The 19696-nt window shown below is 40.9% G+C and overlaps 1 protein-coding gene and 1 long non-coding RNA gene across 2 annotated transcripts in view; both read right to left on the reverse strand.

Annotated features, from left to right (window-relative positions):
- LOC311287329 (B-cell scaffold protein with ankyrin repeats-like) overlaps positions 1 to 19696 on the reverse strand; it is a 122570-nt gene that overhangs the window by 67969 nt on the left and 34905 nt on the right. The window lies entirely within an intron of this gene.
- On the reverse strand, positions 708 to 2188 carry LOC311287330. The gene is made up of 3 exons (XR_014626725.1): positions 2107 to 2188; positions 1528 to 1601; positions 708 to 1437 (listed from the first exon to the last, which is right to left on the reverse strand). It is a non-coding gene; the product is annotated as an uncharacterized lncRNA (long non-coding RNA).

Below are 19696 nucleotides of genomic sequence, written 5' to 3' on the forward strand. Positions count from 1 at the left end.
TACTGAGACAGCTCTCATTTGTGTCACAAATGATTTGCTCTTATCATCCGATCGTGGTTGTATCTCTCTATTAGTTTACTCGATCTTAGTGCTGCATTTGACACAATCGACCACAACATTCTTTTAAATAGACTCAAAAATGATGTTGGCATTAGTGGAATTGCACTATTGAAAAGCATGGTTTAAATCATACTTATCTGACCGTTATCAGTTTGTAGCAGTAAATGAAGAGATGTCTTATCGATTAAAAGTTCAGTATGGTGAACCACAAGGCTCAGTACTAGGATCGTTGCTGTTCACTCTGTACATGCTACCCTTGGGAGATATCATTAGGAAGCATGGCAATAGTTTTTACTGTTAAGCCTATGATACTCAGCTCTATATTTCTTCACGCCCTGACGAAACTTACCAATTCACAAAATTAACGGAATGTACACTGTAAAAATAAAAGGTGCCTGAGGAACCTTTTGGGGTTCTTCACTTTGCCGCACCGGCGGAACCGTCTGTAGATCCTCTAGGCACCCTTTAAAAAGGGGCGGTTCTCTGAAGAACCCCACAAGTTTCCTGAGGAACTCTTATATTAGGCACTGTGTGGAACCACTTTGGGTGCCTCCAGGATCCAAATTTCATTTTTTTTTATATTTAATTTCATGTTGTTACTATGGTTACCTTTGACTTCTATTATAATAAACAAATTGAACCAAATACAAAACAAGAATTGTTTATTACATATTTGATATTCATTTGTATACATACACTTCCATGCACATGGGAAAAAAAGCTAACTATAGATTAATATCAATGAATACACACAATTTTTTTTTTTGTATAATACATAAGCAACATGAATAATCAACCATGTACAGTACAATAGATAAACAAGAAAAGACATCAACAAAATGCATGGAAACACATATGTTCCAAGAAATAAATCAATGTAAAAAAATTACATTGACTAATTCAAAATGTCCATCTTTACTTAACTTTAAAACATTTGTGTTTCAGTCCGATGGTAAGTCTGACATCACTGTTTCCAAGTCCAAAAGCTCTATCAGATGCCAAAAACAAACAGTGCTAATATGCACTCATTGTGCTGTAATATTCCTGAAAATTATGATCCTAACCTTTATCTCTATACCGAAATCTCAGATGGTTAGTTATTCAGTTATTTTGAATCATAAAATGTTGAAAACTGGGATGCAAGAATAAGAATCCACACGATCAGCAATTTTGTTTGTGGTCAAAAATGCCACTACACTATGGGACCAAGTTGGTGTGAGGTACTTAAAGAGTTAGAAAAGTGAAAAGGTACAGCAGATTCGTTTTCCGTTTGTTTTTCCTCTTTTCTGGTGGATGGTCCAGGCACTTCAATGATTTTCAGGTCTACAGGAGGATTTTTATTCTTGTTCAAACTTGTATTTCAGCTTACCGAGATCCCTGCAAAGTACACAATTTACTGTTAGTAAGGTTATTAAAGTGATAGTTGTGAAATTTTAAGAATTTCCTCAGCCTTGTGACGTTCCAAACCTGTTTGACTTTCTGTCTGTGAACCCAAAAGCAGATCTCAGGCATAATGCAACCCCAGTCACCATTCAATTTCACTGCATGAAACACAAGCAGAAAAAAATGGTGTAAATCATTCATGAAACCATTCTTATGTACACTTGTCTAGTTCAATTCAATGCAACAATTTATGTAAAAATGGTTAAGCTCCAAAATGTCCCAGAAAAGATCCTAAAAATAATCAATGAGTTCACAACTCATGTGTTATGGGGTGTGTTGTAAGTCTTCTGAAGCCATATAATAGCTTTTTCCTTTTTTTTTTGTCGAAAAAAACTAAACTTGAAGTTATAATTCAGAGTTAAAATGTCTTATATTCAAATGCAAATGATAAAGATATAAGAAAAAATGCATAGCATTATTTGTGAACCAAACTTGTTAGGCTATATTATTTTTCTAAGTAACATGAATGAGATTTGAGAGCATGAGGGAAGATTTTCAGAGAATAACTGATTAAAAAAACACAAGTACACAGTCAAACAATACAATTTCACACAGAGAAAGTTCATAGTAATAAAGTACTTGCATGTGGTGCATGTAACTTACTGTAATTCAATGTTGCCACTGAAATGTTCAGAATATTTTAGAAATGTAATGGTTCTTCTGGGGAAACAAAAGAACAAAGCTGATTATTCACAACATAATATTTATTGACCAGTAAATGGCTTTAAAATGGTATTTGAGAGAATGAGGGCACCTGTAGTAAGTAAAGTTAGGCTAAACAAAAACAGACCAAACTGTATTAACCTGCTTTTGTTATTCAACAAACGCCAATGACGACAGCCGGAATCAGCTCAATTATAGGCTATATCAGCAATTTTAAGACACAGTTGTACAGAATATGTTGAATTGAATGACTAAATCAATCTAAGACAATAAGTCAATAATTCCCATTTGTTCATTAGGTCAACGTAATAAGCATCGCGGCTAAAACCTTCATACCAGATACTGTGCAATAAACGAATGGTAAACACTGTAAAAACGTAGTAGCCTACAATACATACATGTATAATACATTTATTTTATATATATATATATATATATATATATATATATATATATATGTGTGTGTTTGAATATATAGTGAGTACACTCTGTATTTATATTTATTTGGCGAGTTTACAAACCTTGTAACGGAGAGCCGAACAGGCGGAAGCTTTGATGAGGGGAGCCGTTACTTTTCAAACCCAATGACGTCGATCAGCTGAGCTTTGTTGCGCGCGAGCAGCGCGAGCATCACTGAAGCGACGACATCAGAGGAATAGCAGCAGTTTCGTGACAGAATAAAACTTCTCTCCTCCTGGTTCTTCTTCATATTATTTATATTATTATTATTTAGTGTTGTTGTTTAAGGTTTAAATTACTTAATAAAATAGGCCTATACTAAATAAATGTAAGCTACCCAAGTGAAAAAGACGTAGGCTACTGTTAATTAAAATACATTAAAGTATATTTGTATTGTAGGTCTACTAAAAACACACTCAAGTACATTAATACATTTAATAGTACGTCTTTTTCACCTGGGTATGTCAGTTTAGCTCGGAGTGAGACTTCTCCGACGGGGGGGTTAACTGGGGGGGGGGGGGGGGGGGGGGGGGGGGGGGGGGCAGGCAGGGGCCACTTGTGCTTTTAGGGGGCACACCTTTAACATTCATCTTAACCTATTTTCAGTATTATTTCAAGTCATTTTTCACCATGTCATGCATGACTGCAATCTCTAGAAAAAGCTAATAAATAATATTAGCTAAGCTAATAAAACAATTTCAATTCAAATGAATGTTTCATTATGTTTAATTGTAGTGTGATATAATGATCAAGAATAACACATTTTTAGCATCTAAGCACATCTAGGCACTTTTTTACACCTGGGGTGGGCGATATGGCAATAATATCACAATTTTTGTTTTGTTTTTCAGAAAAAATCACGATTTTATCATGATTCTTTTTCATGTTGGTTTTACTATTTTGCATGTGACTGAGCATTACAGCCAAACTAATGTCCCTATTTTACAAACAAAGCCTTATAACAAAATATAGGTAACAAAATATAAAATAAAAAAGAATGGCAGACATTTAGGTCAAAGTGGCGAAGCTAAAATCTTTGTCACTATTTTCTTTGTTATTAAAAATTAAGAACAGAGATACATATTACACATACACAACTTAATATACAAATGAAATAAACAGTGCTTTATTTTTTCAGCTATAGGTGTATTTAACAGTAGAATTGAAGAAAGTAATTAAATGGACAAATATGAAAATAAAACACAACAGACTTAAAGTTCTCAGTCAAGAGCAGTGAATGATTTCCTCTGTGTGTTTTGTTGTTTTATTAACATTAACGGCATAGTTCTCCCCCCAAAAAGTCATAATTTACTCTCTTAAGTTGTTTTAAACCTGAATAAGTTTCTTTCTTCTGTTGAAAATAAACGTTATTTGAAAGAATGTCAGTAACCAAACAGTTGATGTACCCCTGTGACTTCCATAGTATATTTTTTTCCTACTATGTATGTCAATGGGGACCAGCAACTGTTTGGTTTTGGGTGAACTATCTCTTTAAGAACAAGCGGCAGCATGTTTATTATTAGGGCTACTGTCTCTGTAAGAACTGCACGCGACGCGTCTAATATACACGCATATATGACAAGCATTTTTTAATTAATTTTCTCTGTTTGCTTTCACTTTAGACATAACCAACTTTGTTTATGTAAACATTGTCTGTATTTGACAGTATTAGCGCAATATTAGACTCACAAGATAACTTAGTCCAGTAACAGGCTTTTAGTGCATGTGCGCGTCGAGTGTACGCGCTCAGTAAAGCGCATATTTGAACAGTGCATCAGCAGCGAATGACATGTTTAACCGGCAAGGCTTTAAAGCACATGCAAATAATGAACTTTTGTGAACTGCAGTGTCCCGTTCCTCTGCGTTAACATTTGATGTGAATATACGTCGTGCTGCAGTGTAGACTATAGATGAAGGCGCCGCAACTGATAAAATGCGCAGTTGTAAGACTTTCCCTCTCTGCCGTGCGTGCGCGCGCTATCGGTTGGTTTGGACGACAGTCTCGCATGCGTGCTCGCTCTAGGTTCTGGGAGATTTTTAACTAATTTGCGCCATAACTAGTGGTCCATCCAGTAGTTAAGAGCCTGAATTGTTTATAGTAATTCTGAAATTTAGTGCACATGAGTGAAAAAAAAATAGAGCACAGAAGAATGTCTATTTTTGCGTGAGATTTCTTTGTTGAGCGTGAGAGCGTGAGATTGAGGCTGAATGCGTGACTGTCACGCGAGATGCGTGAGAGTTGGCAACCCTGGTATGTATACTGAATCAAACTTAAGTAGCCTATAATAATAATAATAATAATAATAATAATAATAGGATAATAATAATCTTATTCTGGCCTCACTGAACCATTGGGTTCCTCCAGATGCTGGCTTTAACATAAGAGGAACCACTTAAATGTTAAAAGATCTTCCAATAACCCTTTTATCACATTCAAGTTCCTCTATTTTCCCCCAAAGCACTTTGAGGTCTCATGGTAATGAAAAGGTGACTCCAGAACCTCTGAACTAAATATAAAGTGCTTAAAAGATCCCATAAATTCCAGCAAGAACCTCAAAGATTGTCAATGCTCCTCCAGTAACCCTACTATAGGAGAAAGAGCTTTGAGGCACCTAAATTACATTTTGAAGTTCCTTGAGTATCCGACAGGATATTTGAGGCTCCTTTAGTTTTTACAGTGTATAGCTGATATAATGGATGACTAGTAATTTCCTACTACTTAATTCTGAAAAAACAGAGATTCTAATTATTGGACAAAAAACGTTCTCACGTAATAATCTAGAATACTGTCTAACACTTGATGGCTGCTCTGTTAAGTCTTCGTCGTTGGTTAGGAACCTGGGTGTGCTCTTTGATACCAATCTTTCATTTGAAAGTCACGTGTCTGTAAAACGTCTCGGGTTACGTATGTAACCCTCGTTCCCTGAGTAGGGAACGAGACGCTGCATCGATACTCGATACTTTGGGGAATGCCTTCGGCATGAAGCGTCTGAAGTCAACTATGGAACTATTCCAATCTTGATTGGTGCAACGTCACCCGTGACGTCGCATGTGACGGTGATCCGGAAGCTACAAAAGGGTCACAGGAACCAGGAAATGTTAGCTTCTAATTGGTCAAAGCAAGTCGTTCTCAGGGGCGCGAAAAGTGTGGCCGAGGGATGCAGCGTCTCGTTCCCTACTCAGGGAACGAGGGTTACATACGTAACCCGAGACGTTCCCTTTCGTAAAGGGAACTCCCGCTGCATCGATACTCGATACTTTGGGGAACGAATACCCACGCCGCCACACTGAGAGAAAACGCCCTGGTGTAAAGCATCTGGCACACTCACGGACGATAGAATGAGTAGAGGGCAGATCCAAACTAGCTTGTCATAAGATTTGGTGCAAGAAGGGGAGGTCTGGAGCTGGAGGCTCGACTGACCTCATGGATGGGAGCCCCAGACCGTAGAAAATATTAGATGAGAGGTGAAGGCAAAAGCGCACCTTGTACTTCAAATATAAGTGGTTTTAGATAACCAACTGTACTCTTAATAAAGGGAATAGCTCCTAACCCTTGATGCATAACTAGATGGACTGACTCCTCTCAGCCTAAGGCCTAATGTAGGAACCTCAAAGGCTACGACCTTGACCATCCGACACATGCGATGGAGGATGGAATACCCGAAGAATCTTAACATTGCCTACAGGTACCTCAGTACCGGGCAAAAATAACGTTGAGTGGCTCCCACGCTAGCAAGTAAGAGGGGGCAGCACCACCACTCTTCCAGGGAGTAAGACGAGCAGGAAGCAGACTCAATAGATTCTCCTATATATACTTATATATCTCAAATATATATTCGTATACCTCACCCACAGGACATGATGGGTGCCAGGGATAACCCATCAGCCTGATGCCAATAGGCTGGATGAAAAGGATTCATCCTCCAATCTACAGGAACATGGAGTTTCAGTGGGAACGTCCTTTCGAGAACACCCTTAGAGGCTTGCGGAGGGCACTGAGGCCGCCACAGAGGCCCTAAGCATGAACAGGAGATCCCGTTAGAGAGCGGGATGGAACACCAGTACTGAAGCCAGTGGGCAGTAATAAACTTCAAGGTTCAATGCCCTCCCTAACTTAATTGTTTAGTTCCTAGTAGAGTGGGGTTCTAGTATGGATGTCCTGACCACCTCGGTGGAAAGGGCAACCTAATTATGGGTGGGACCCCCTCAGGGGCCAGACCCATAGTCTCCATTACTCTGGTCGGGGATGAAATAACGTACCATCAGCCTGAGACAGAAGATCTCTCCTAATAGGAATTTTCCATGGAGAACTCTCCAAGAGACTAATAAGGTCCGAAAACCAAATTCGGGCCTGCCAGTACGGAGCTACAAGGAGTAGTCTCACTCCGTACCTCCTGACCCTTTCTAGAACCCCAGGGAGCAGAGCGATCGGGGGAAAAGTGTACAGATGTGACCTCGGCCACATCTGTACCATGGCATCCAAGCCCAAAGGAGCTGGATGTGAGAGAGAGTACCAGAGCAGGCAATGAGAGTTCTCATGATAAGCGAAACAGGTCAACCTCCGCCCGGCCAAACTCTCTCCATATAAGCTCAACCACTTCAGGGTGGAGCCGCCATTCCCCGGGCCTCAGCCCCTGCCTCGACAGGATGTCTGCTCCCATATTATCAACCCCAGGAATATAAATAGATCTGATGGAGAGAAATTTGTCCTGGGACCAAAGAAGAATTTGATGTGCCAGTCTACAAAGAGGGCGAGATCTCAATCCTCCCTTGGCAGTTGATATAAGAGACCACCGACCTATTGTCTGTCCTAACAAGAACATGATGGCCTCTGAGGTCTACAAGGAAGTGCCTCAGGGCAAAAATACGGCCAACATCTCCAAGCGATTAATATGCAATGTGAGATGATGGTCTTTCCAAGTACCTCGGGTGTAACGGCCCTCCATAACCGTACCCCAGCCCGTTAGGGACGCATCCGTGGTCAGAGTTTTTCTCTCACATGGTGCTCCCAAAACCGGGCCCTGAGACAGGAACCATGGTTTCTTCCATACGACAAGAGAACGAAGGCATCTGCGCGTAACTCTGATCGTACGAAAAGGGTTTCCCAGAGGACAAAAACCCTTGTTCCTGAGCCACCACTGCAAGGCCCTCATATGGAGCAGACCAAAGGGTACTACCGTGGAAGCTGCAGCCATAAGACCCAAAACTCCTTGAAAGTGTTTGACAGTGATAGCCTGGCCTAACCTAATACTCTTCAATGTGTTTAAGATAGTATTTATACGAGCAGGAGACAATTGTGCCCGCATCGTGACTAAGTCCCACTCTACTCCCAGGGACGTAGTCCTCTGAAGAGGAGTTAAGGAACTTTCCTTCACATTGAGTCTCAACCCCACACACCTCAGATGACGCAAAACAACATCTCGATGTTGAATTGCTAGTTCTTTTCGACTGAGCCAAAATGAGCCAGTCATCTATAAGATACGGACCCCCTGAAGTCTCAATGGAGCAAGGGCTGTGTCCATACATTTAGTGAAGGTGCGAGGGGATAAGGCTAGGCCGACTGGAAGAGTCCAGAACTGATGCGCTTTTCCCCCCAAAAGCGGATCACGGAAACTTCCTGTGATAGGGTTAGAAGGGAAAGAGGAGTTAAGGAGCTTGTGGATCTATCAAGACAGACCAGTCCTCGGAGCTGGTCTGACTGACAGTCGGTAACTTGAATCTGAACCCCCTCGGAGGTTGATCCAGTACCATGAGATCCAAAATAAGGCCTAACTCCCCCCCTCATAGGAACTATGAAGTGCCAGCTGTAGAACCCAGGCTCCCGTAACCAAGGAAGAGCCCACTTCGAGGTTTCCTGTGTTAAGAGGGACTAGACTTCCTGTTCCAAGAACCGACCCTGCTCGGGGCTGGCCGACATGTGAACCACCCTTAGTAGATAATATTTGTATATTAGCTCCACTGTAAGCAGGACCCCCTAGGATATATTTTGAAGACCCCTCGGGGTGTCTAAATATGCCATTATGGGGACCAGTCCCTCGAGACTGGCCTCGGCTATAAATTTCCAAATGGCTTCGGTGACCTGAAGCAGCTAACTGGCAGGAACTAACCGAAATATGCTCTCTACAGACCTCCTGAGAGGCGGCGAACTTGACAGGGCCGCAACGTCATCGGGCAGATACTGTGATTTGTGTTCGCTGGAAGCCGATGTGTCCCGAAGCGCCATCGGCGGTGGGAAGCAAACATCGATTTCCTAAGGGCTGCATAAGGGGGCGAGACTCCTGTACTCGCTCTCCTGGGGGAATGCCCATAAGGGTCTGCGTGTTACGACAAGACCTCTTAGTTGAAGCCATCTTAGCCCGAGAGACAGTCCTCAGACCTGTCTTCGGTATGGAATGCTTCGTGCGAGAATGTTTCTTCTGGCCCCAAGCCTTATACGGGGGGGGGCACGAGAGGAAACCTTCTCAAAATATGAGGAGCTGGCGGCTGTCCCATGAGGCTGCCCCCTGGCAGCAACCCCATGAGACCTGGACTGACAACTGGGGATAGCTGATTGTCGCTCTGCCTCCTGAAGCCTCTCGACAACGGATCTTGCCGCGTCGCCAAAGAGGCCGGAAGGTGAAAGGGGAGCATCGAGAAGGAAAGCCCTGTCTTTCTCCCCGATCCACAAGCGATTAAGCCATAAATGTCTCTCTGAGACGACTAGTGCTGCCATAGAACGGCCAATAGCACGGACCGTCTCTTTAATAATGCGGAGAGATAAGTCAGCTACTCTATGAAATTCAGTAATACCATTGAGTGAGACCTCCCAGTTATCATCCACCTGCTTGAGGAGGTCAGCCAGATATGCCTGTAATAACCCCATTGTGTGTGGGCGTGCACCGGCTCGACCCACCGCCATATATGCTTTCCCTAACAAATTCGATGTACGAGATTTGGAGGGAAGTGTCTGAGCTATCAGGGGTGACGCAATGTCGGGGAGAAAATATTTCGCAAAATATTCCTCAACCCGAGCCATCACCTCATAACCATTTTCATTAGATTCCCTAATGGATGAGTAAATATATACATGGGGGGGAAATAATTGAGATGAAAATGGATTTTTCCACGATCTCGATACCTCAGTATGGAGATCAGTGAAAAAAGGGAAGGCTCTGACACGAAGATTGTGACTGGGTCTGCAGGAAGCGCTCATTCATTTAATTTTTCTTAGTCGCTTCCTGCTTATTATATGGCCATTTAACATTTAATTTAACCACTGCCCAGATTACAACCTCCAGCAACTCCTCACTAACGGGAATATGGGGTGGCGAATCCCCATATCCACGTGATTCAGTGTTGATAAATAATATCTAACTCCTCGGAGCCAGATAAATCAAACGCTGTGTCTTTAACACGGTCGGAAGAAGCCGCAGCGCGGGCTTCCTAACCGTGCGCGAGACCAGTGGAGCTGGTTAATAAACACTGAGAAAGGGTCGCAACCGTCTCAGTATTATATGCCAGCCCCACGTGCGAATACCATGCATACAAGTAGCGCGCTGCCTCAACAGACGCGGGACCTGATGCACTGGAAACGCGAGCCTGATCTATTTGATCGAATCAAACGCTCTGTCTTTAACACGGTCGGAAGAAGCCGCAGCGCGGGCTTCCGAACCGTGCGCGAGACCAGTGGAGCTGGTTAATAAACACTGAGAAAGGGTCGCAACCGTCTCAGTATCATATGCCAGCCCCACGTGCGAATCCTATGCATACAAGCGGCGCGCTGCCTCAACAGACGCGGGACCTGATGCACTGGAAACGCGAGCCTGATCTAATTGATCGAACAAGCTCAAACGGGAGCGGAGCTTTTTCATTGAAAACAGTTTGCACAGACAGCGCCCTCGAGCACCGTCCGTGCATGCTCCACTCCCAGACAAACTACACAAAGCGAGTGTGTGTCACCCTCGCTTAAATAACGTGGGCAAGGGGACGCACACTGCCTGAATAGCTTCTCTTTTATTCACCATAAATAATACTCTTTTCACGGGACAGACAACACCAAATAGAACAGACAAGATGACATAGAGCGCTTGCTGAAGACCAGAAGCTAACATTTCCTGGTTCCTGTGACCCTTTTGTAGCTTCCGGATCACCGTCACATGCGACGTCACGGGTGACGTTGCACCAATCAAGATTGGAATAGTTCCATAGTTGACTTCAGACGCTTCATGCCGAAGGCATTCCCCAAAGTATCGAGTATCGATGCAGCGGGAGTTCCCTTTACGAAAGGGAACCGCATTTTTCCATCTTAAAAATATATCTAAATTACGTCATATGCTCTCATTGACAAATGCGGCACAGTTAGTTCATGCGTTCATGACATCAAGCCTAGATTATTGTAATGCTCTTATGGCTGGTTGCCCTGCACGCTTAATAAATAAACTACAGCTGGTCCAAAACGCAGCAGATAGAGTTCTTACCAGAACCAGGAAGTATGACCATATTAGCCCCGTTCTGTCAACACTGCATTGGCTCCCTATTAAACATCGTATACATTTTAAAATATTGCTGATTACTTAAAGCACTAAATGGTTTAGCTCCCCAGTACTTGAGCGAGCTCTTAACGCATTATAATCCTTCACGATCACAATCCCAAATTCCGGCCAGTTGATAATACCCAGAATATCAAAATCAACTGCTGGCGGTAGATCCTTTTTCTATTTAGCACCAAAACTTTGGAACAGTCTTCCTAATATTGTCCAGGAAGTAGACACACTCTGTCAGTTCAAAGCTAGACTAAAAACACATATCTCTGACCTAGCATACACATAACATTATAGACTTCTATTATTCAATGTTAGGCTGCATAGATTAGATTAACACTTCCCATAAATCCTGATGTACTCGTTACATCAGAAAAAGAATGGCATCTACGAATGGCATCTATCTACGCTTCAGGACGACAACGCGTCCTGAAGTGTCAACTAGTCTCTCCCCTGTGAAGGCCCCCCTCCCCTCCCTTTACATCTCTACAGATAAAGCGTTGTCGGGATAATTCCGGTTTACGTGGCTACGCCGAAGCGATAAAAATTCTGTATTATACATTTTAAGGCCAGACAAGTAGTTTGTTGAGGGTTGGTTTGTAGGGAAGGACTACACACCTGTGCACAGTGGTTAAATTGGGCCGGGGCTCTCCGGGGCTCAGCCCCGGCACATAAGCCTGCTCGTTTGCAGTCAGTTGCCTATAGGAAATTATGTCACATAAAATTTGATAAAAGTGATGCTTTTGAAAACATATTTATGATTATAAATGAAAGATTTTGAAATGGCATGTCTATTTTGTCTCGGCGGAGTTGAGATGAGAACAATCGGAACACGGCCGTGCCCGTACTCTTGTTCAGCTGCTTAATCTCGTTGTCAGTCGACCATGATCGCGCACCGCTCGCGCATGCCATGCGCATCTAGGTAGGCTCAGAACTCCGACATGGATAAATGTACGCAGCAATAATGAATGTTCCTGGGAGATCCGTAGTTGCGCGGGATGTGGAAGCGCGCAAAAGTTCCAGAACCTTCTACTGCCTTGAAAAAAAAAAAAGAAAAAAAAACCCGAGCTGCTGGCCGCCGCTGCAGCAACAGATCAGTTTTGTCAAGTTCAGCACAACGTTGGTTGTACAAAAAGTGCCCTGGCCTTGAATAACAAGGTAAGGAAAAAATGTTTGGCACATTGTATGGGTCACTATATCATAACAAGGTAATACAATGTGTAATCAAGCGTTTTATATTTAATATGAGGGAAATAGGCTACACATGCCGTGGACGTGACACAAAAAATCTTTAACTTTTAGGTGGCAAAATATTTTTTTGTAATTCTGTGAATTACACAAAGTACTACCCACCGGATGAAGAAGGGTTGGCTCTCCACAGAACATAACATATTCATTTTATTTTATTTTTCATGTTCGCATTTATGAGGAAAAAAACATGTTACGGACGGGACCGCTCTGAATGTGGCACTAAAAGACTGTTTAAAACTTTCACTGAGACCTCAAACAGAAAGCACAAAGCCTTTCTTTAAAATTAATTTCGTTTTGTATTAATTGTATCTTAATTTTAATCAATGTTTCATTTCAAAAATAAGAAGTAGGCTAAATATAGTATATAGACAATAGATAGGCTAATCACGACACGGACGCGCCGGCGAGTGAACTGGACTCTCGTCTCATAAATGAACCGAAACTCAGCGTATAAGGGAGCCTACTTGCCTGACAGACCTGATAAATATATCTATAGAAAGCTTGGAAGGTCTTCTTTTCAAAACGAAAGAAAACAGACCGCTGCTTGTGTAGCCTAATCCGTATGAAATGTGCATTTCTCTCTGGCGAGTTTACTACTGCGAAGATTGCATCGTCAACTTCATCTATGCAGGGCACTGACACAGAAAACACTTGTTTATTAATAAACAATTAAAATGTCTCCTTGCTATATTTTACATATTCATAATCATTACTTTTGATGGTTCTTTGTGACAGCTTTTAGGTGCTTTATTGGCAGCGCCACCCTTACATGAACGCGTCACCACCGCATCAGCACCGAAAACAGGACATTTTTTTCAATCCCTGTTTTGGCAGGGGGAAAACTGATCAGAAAATGTAACGAAACGTTGTAGAAATGTAGTGGAGTAGAAAGTATAATAATTGCTGCAAAATGTAACGAAGTAAAAGTCAAACGTATGCACTATTGATTCTACTTAAGTAAAGCCTACAGAAACGAAGTATTTGTACTTCGTTACATTCCACCACTGCTGATTAACAGTAATGTAAATGCTAAATGTCCTAATACCTGTTGATACTACAACAATGCAAATATGCTCTTAACCTTGCAGTTTTTCACATATCATGTAAGACTCAATTTCTCCATTTCTTTGCACAAAACTCTCCAGAAAATGCCATTTAATAGTTTATTTTTCAAAAAAAAATTCCCCACATAATAAATCCCAATTTAACCCCTGCCTGTGCACATATATTCAAACGCGCATCCCTATAGACTGAACTCGTAATACGCATGTGCACACCATCAGCGTTCTCACAGGTTCACGTTTTTAAAGTTTGCGTAGAGAGAACTTAAGAGTTTTCTCTTAAAATGGTGTCGTGTAAGCGGCCCCTAAGTTAATAACTAATGATCGTTGCGACGGAAGTGAATCAATCAAAACTAAATTTAGCTGGACAATAACTTTATTCTAGAGCTGCTATAAAGCCAAAACAATCTCTGTTACTTTAATTTCCTATTATCACTGTAAAGCCGCTTTGGAACAATCTACATTGTTAAAAGCGCTACATAAATGAAGATGACTTGACTTGACTTGAACTTGAAACATAACACTGAAATAAATTAAACTAAATTATTGTACAATTAAAACATTGTAAGGACTTGCTAACCGATGTTAGTCAGCAACGTTTGTGTTTTTGCAGTCTTTATGATATTAAGAATGAAATACAGTAGGTTGTTATGATCAGCATAATTTTCTTTAATAAATAATAAAAACATTTTATTATAAAAATATAAAACATTTCAATATAAAAATACTACATGCATTAGACTATTCATGAGTAAAAACAGTGTTAAGACGATAGCCTTGTGGGCAATGCTACAACATGTGCCTCGCGGTGCTACAAGTGATCCGATTTCGAGTCCCAGCTCTTCAAAATAACTTCATAACTTTGTCTCTAGTTTAATAGGCTATTTGTTACAAATAAAAACATTTGAAATGTACATTTATTGATTCCAAACACTTTTCCGAGCTTTTGTTATCTGAGACGGTGATTAATTCAAATTCCCATTGTGAATTCATGTTTACATTTGAAAAGAGGTTTCTGCCTTGGTCTGAGTATTTAGGGAGATGCTGAAGAGGGTTCAGGGCATGATTCTGTACCTCAGATCAGCCCATATTGTTGAAAGACCTCAGCATTATGCATTTTTCTAAATGTCGGGATTAGCCTACATCTTTTACTCTTTATCTCTGAGCATTTTTATGTTATTGTATTGATTATCTTTGAACTGATTATGCATTTGGCAGGATAGATTTACCTGACATAATAAAATTGTAAACATTTGATTTTATTCTGACTTGCTCTGAAATTGACTGACTTGCCCAAATAGATTAAACAGATTCGTATGTTACCGCAAAATCTGCGTCAGATTAGTGACGACTAATATTTGGCACTAATTCAAGTGTACTTGGTTTCGTAAAGACAAGAGGTGACTTTCCGTTTAGGACAGCAAAATGCTGCTTGACCAACCTAAATTTGGGTGTGTCTTACCTCTGCTTTAATTTAATGTTACTTTAGATAAGTGTACGTGGGAAACCACGGCATGGCCAATCCAAAGCTATTATAAGAGAAGTAATGTTAGTCGACTTATATCTGTAGTAGTGGCCATACATTAATGTGGCCTGAAGAAAACATTAATTTTAAATTGTATACAAAAACCATGGGGGCTATACAAAAGTATCTTTAAATGTGTAAATGTGAATGCAGCCATCTCAGGTATATAGCCAGTTACCTCTGTTTAGTGACCGAAAACTGACGAGTGAGACCCACGTTAAACATAATGCGTGAGGACCTCAAAGAGACATAGCTTCCTATAAATGGGTAAAATATAAGTAAAGAGTTAAAAAGAATAATCAAATGTGCTGCTAAACTATTACATATATATTTTATATATTTTACAAAACTTTTTTTTTACAACAAAAATTAACCATCACTGAACTTACTTAAACTGGACTATGACGCTAATTTCTTTTAGATCTGCTGTAACAACAAATAAACAAACTCTGCTGCATTATTTTCCTGTTATTACTGTAAAGCTGCTTTGAAACAATCTGTATTGTAAAAAGCGCTATATAAATAAAGGTGACTTGACTTGACAGAGTTAGGTTCGGCTCTAGGAAGATTTAAAAATAGATGTTTGGGGCAAATTAAATTCAATCAATTAACAGCCGGCAATTTTATTACAAATACTCAAAAAACTGAGTAAACAATTTTCACAATTTAAATGAATACACAATTGTCTGGTTCTCACTCAAACACCATGAACAAAAAACAAACAAACAAAAATAAAAATTGATATTGAGTCCAAAGTTGTATGTGAAGTCCAGGAATAAAAAATAAATAGTCTCAATAGTCCTTCTGGATCCCTTGTTTTTTGTGTGTGTGTGTGTGTGTGTGTGTGTGTGAAGGCCTTTTTGTGTTTTCTACGCGCTTAGCTCTATGTGCTTAGCTCTCAGTTCGGATCCGTGTAGAATCATGATGAATCTTTTGAATTGTAGATCAGGCTCTGGCTTGCCGTTCAAAGGTGTATCACTCAACAGAATCCGTGTTAAAAAAAAACAAACAAAAAAAACAGAGTTCTCGTAAAAGAAAGACCAGTAATAAAAACCATTGACTGTTTTTTTTTGTTTTTTTCTTAGTAACAGGATGAATTGGCAAACTTGTGCACCCATGTTCAGCTGGCTTCTTCATCTAAATTTGATATAATCAACTCATTTAACAAACCGCAGAGTTAACCGCCTTAGTAGTTAATAACAGTAAGAAAACCCTATAATGGTTAATAATAGTACTGCATCAAATTATAAATGAGTTTTTTTGTGGTATACAAATTAAAAGAATGTACAAAATAGCTTTACAATTGGACAAAAAAGAAAAAAGTTCAATGTACAATCCAAAGGGGTTACATCATGAATACTGTAGTCGAGAGGTTTCAGGAGGCTTTAAGCGCCACCTCCCTTGCCATCCCCTGGCCTCTGGGGTTGCTGGGCGTGAGCAGCCCCAGCCTACCAGCTCCTCATTTAGATCGCAGCAAAAGGAGAGTGTCGCTTATTGTCCCCCTCCCCAAAAACCATAGGGGTTGGGACGACACCTAGCCGAAGCCTTCTAAGCAGAAGACCGATCTGAGGAACGTTCTTCTCGCGAAGAAGGCTTTGGCTAAGAAGAAGCCCTGATGCCAGTGGTGTCAGGCTTCTGAGGGCAGCCCCCTCCTGGGTGGAACGGTGTACACCTCATTATACGGTGCCCGCGCCACCTCTGTGCCCCCAGGAGGCCATTCTGCAAACCCCGCCACCCATGGTGCCTCTGGGCGCAGTCTCATGACTGAAGTTCCCCAAGACGTTGTGTCATGCTCGCACCCTCTGAGGAGAGTTGAAAAGCAGTCAAGTCTGTTGTTTCCTGCCAGTATGCTTCAGGTCACCGAAGTAGCTACTTTAAAGGGGTCATATGGCGGTTCTAAAAAGAACATTATTTTGTGTATTTGGTTTAATGCAATGTGTTTATGCGTTTTTTAGATTAAAAAAAGTCATTATTTTACATATATAGTACATTATTATTGCTCTTCTTTGCCCCGCCTTTCTGAAACGTGTTGATTTTTACAAAACTCATCGTTCTGAAAAGCTCGGTGTGCTCTGATTGGCCAGCGATCCAGTGCACTGTGATTGGCCCAAATAGCTTAAGCGTGTGATGGAAATGTAATATCCCTTACCATATTTGGAACATCAGTTCCCAAAGCAATAATGACAGGTAATAATAATGTTGGTACTACCGTATTTCGAGCCCGAATCTGATCCGAAAAATTCAGATGACCAAGCTGATCGATCAACTTTGCCAGCGCAAATGGACCAGAACATATTGGTAAGGTTTTATTTGTTGCATCCATTGGGGACATAATTACTGATTATAATGAATTATACTGTCTTTTAACACATCTCGCCACACTCCGACACTATGTAAACATAAAACCATGTCTGCATTTGTGATCGAAGAAAACGACAAACAAGTGCTACTCTATACTGCTTAAAACTCGCATTTGAATAGTAAGTAGCAAATTCTTAAAATATGAAAACATACTTACAGGCTGTGTCTATGTGTCAGAAGCACCAGACTGTACTTGCAAAGATACAGTTTTTAGAATCAGACTTTGTGCATAGCCGGCCTTGTACTCTGCTAGGTTCTGGAGACAGTCCTCCGAAAAATGCACAGCACACAGTCAAATATTTTGGTTGTTCTGGAACAGTGGTGTAAATAAAGCTTAACCACTGTTTTCTAATTGTTTACTCTTTTGGAAGGCAAAACAAAGTAGTTTGGCTTTCGCAATGAAAAACACAGCATCTCCACGACATGGAGCTGGCGGTGTAAGAATACAGTGAGAAATTGGAGCTCTAGCGCAAGTTCTACCGGGAAGACTAGCATGCCATTCATTAATCACGTCATTCATTAACCACAGTTCTAGCCAATCACTACTCGACATATGGAGTATTTGAGCCCCGTTAACACCCATTACTACGTTCACAGAAACTGACACCAGCGTTCACCCCCATCCTCCCCACCACCACCAGGTCGGTACCTGTCCATCCATCGGGGATAGGCTCTCCTCTTAAAGTGCCTTTAACTTTTACAAAGAATATCTCTTTGGGTTTGAGACTTTAAGCTTTGTAACTCTGCAGATCTTCTACATGCACAAACAGCTACATAACACACTAATGTAACGAGTTAGCTCAAAGAAATATTAATAATCAATCATAACTTGTTATAATTGATTATGAATATTTGGATCAGTTAATAGAATTAACTTAATGTAGTAAAATTAATATTACAGTCAACCCACCTGTTCGTCCCGTGAACACTCAGCGTTAATTGTGTATTAATTCTAAGAAATATTCATTTCCGGGGGAGGGAAATGTCTTTATTACTGTACAGTACTACTAAGAGCCTGTAGTCAAAGTCTAAATCGTAAAGTAAACCTTGTTGCAAGCAGAGAATCAGAATCAAATACATATTGTGCACAAGTTTTATTATAATCTAAAACACACATGCATACATGCATAGGTAAAATGGTGACTGACAGAATGAAACCGGAAGCAGGAAATGGAACTATGGAAAAGTTTAATTGAACCTGAAAAGGACCATCAGCTTATCATTTTCAGAGAACCTCATTAAATGTATACTTGCATGGCCTTTGCAGTGAAACATATCGTAAAGTTCCTGAAGAAGGATTTTTGATGGTCCCATGAGTCGGCGTTGACTGAAGAAAAGTTGGTGAACTTGAGTGGTTTGTTTAACTCTGTTCTGATTGAAGGTTTTCTCTCTCTCCATGAGCACATGGCTGAGCACATGCAGATTGTGGCCTGCCGTCCCTGGGCTGGAGAGGCCATGCAGGCAACCAAGGAGTGAGGAAATTGGAAGAGTTAATGGTTGCCCATTCAGTGATGGTAAAGTTGCAGTTTTCTTCTGAGTTGGATTGAAGAAAATACAGTCTGACTCTGTTGGGAGAGTGAAGGCATAGCAGGCTGTGGTCACAGACATCAACCCGAAGAAGCAGCAGTAGAGGCCATAAGAAGAGAGGGAAGGGCTTGTGTAGAGACCATTTAAAGCCTGAGAAAGGTCCCACCTTTCAGGGTTGGCTCAACCAATAAGAAAGGGGGAATTTCCAAGTGGGAGATTCCTCTGTTGGGAGGATTTATTATTCTATCTCAAGTGTGGTTAGACATAGGCCTGGACGTTTGTGTCCATTCATACTCAGATAGATATAACAAACACACAATGCATTCTAAGAGAAGGTGATGTACACTAAAGTGTGAGTCATTAAATGAGGATTAATTAGATAGGAGACACGATACCGGTGGGGTCGTTGGTTGTGTCATAAAATACATACTGTAGTATCAAAGACATAGTGGTACACAAGACAATAAATCAAAGATTATTTGATAAGTATAACAAATAATTGTGTCAAATTTGTCTCAGTCGTTTCACTAAAGAAAAAGGAAAATAAGAAATTGCATCATATGACCCCTTTAAGTACACCAGAGGCCAGCCTCGAGAGACTGGTTGCCTTAGTAGATTATCTGGCAGAACAGAGGACTCTGCCAAACATATCTCAACGGGTCCTGCAGATTATAGAAAAAGGTTCACGTCCACAACGAGTTGTTACTCACAGTAGTACATCCAGAGCAGGCTCTGGTGATGGAACAAGAAGTGAAATCTCTATAAGCAAAGGAAGCTATAGAATGGGTTCCTCCACACAACAGAGACTCAGGGTTTTACAGCCGGTA

The sequence above is a fragment of the Rutilus rutilus genome (assembly GCF_951802725.1).
Source record: "Rutilus rutilus genome assembly, chromosome: 3".
NCBI classification, from domain to species: Eukaryota; Metazoa; Chordata; class Actinopteri; order Cypriniformes; family Leuciscidae; genus Rutilus; species Rutilus rutilus.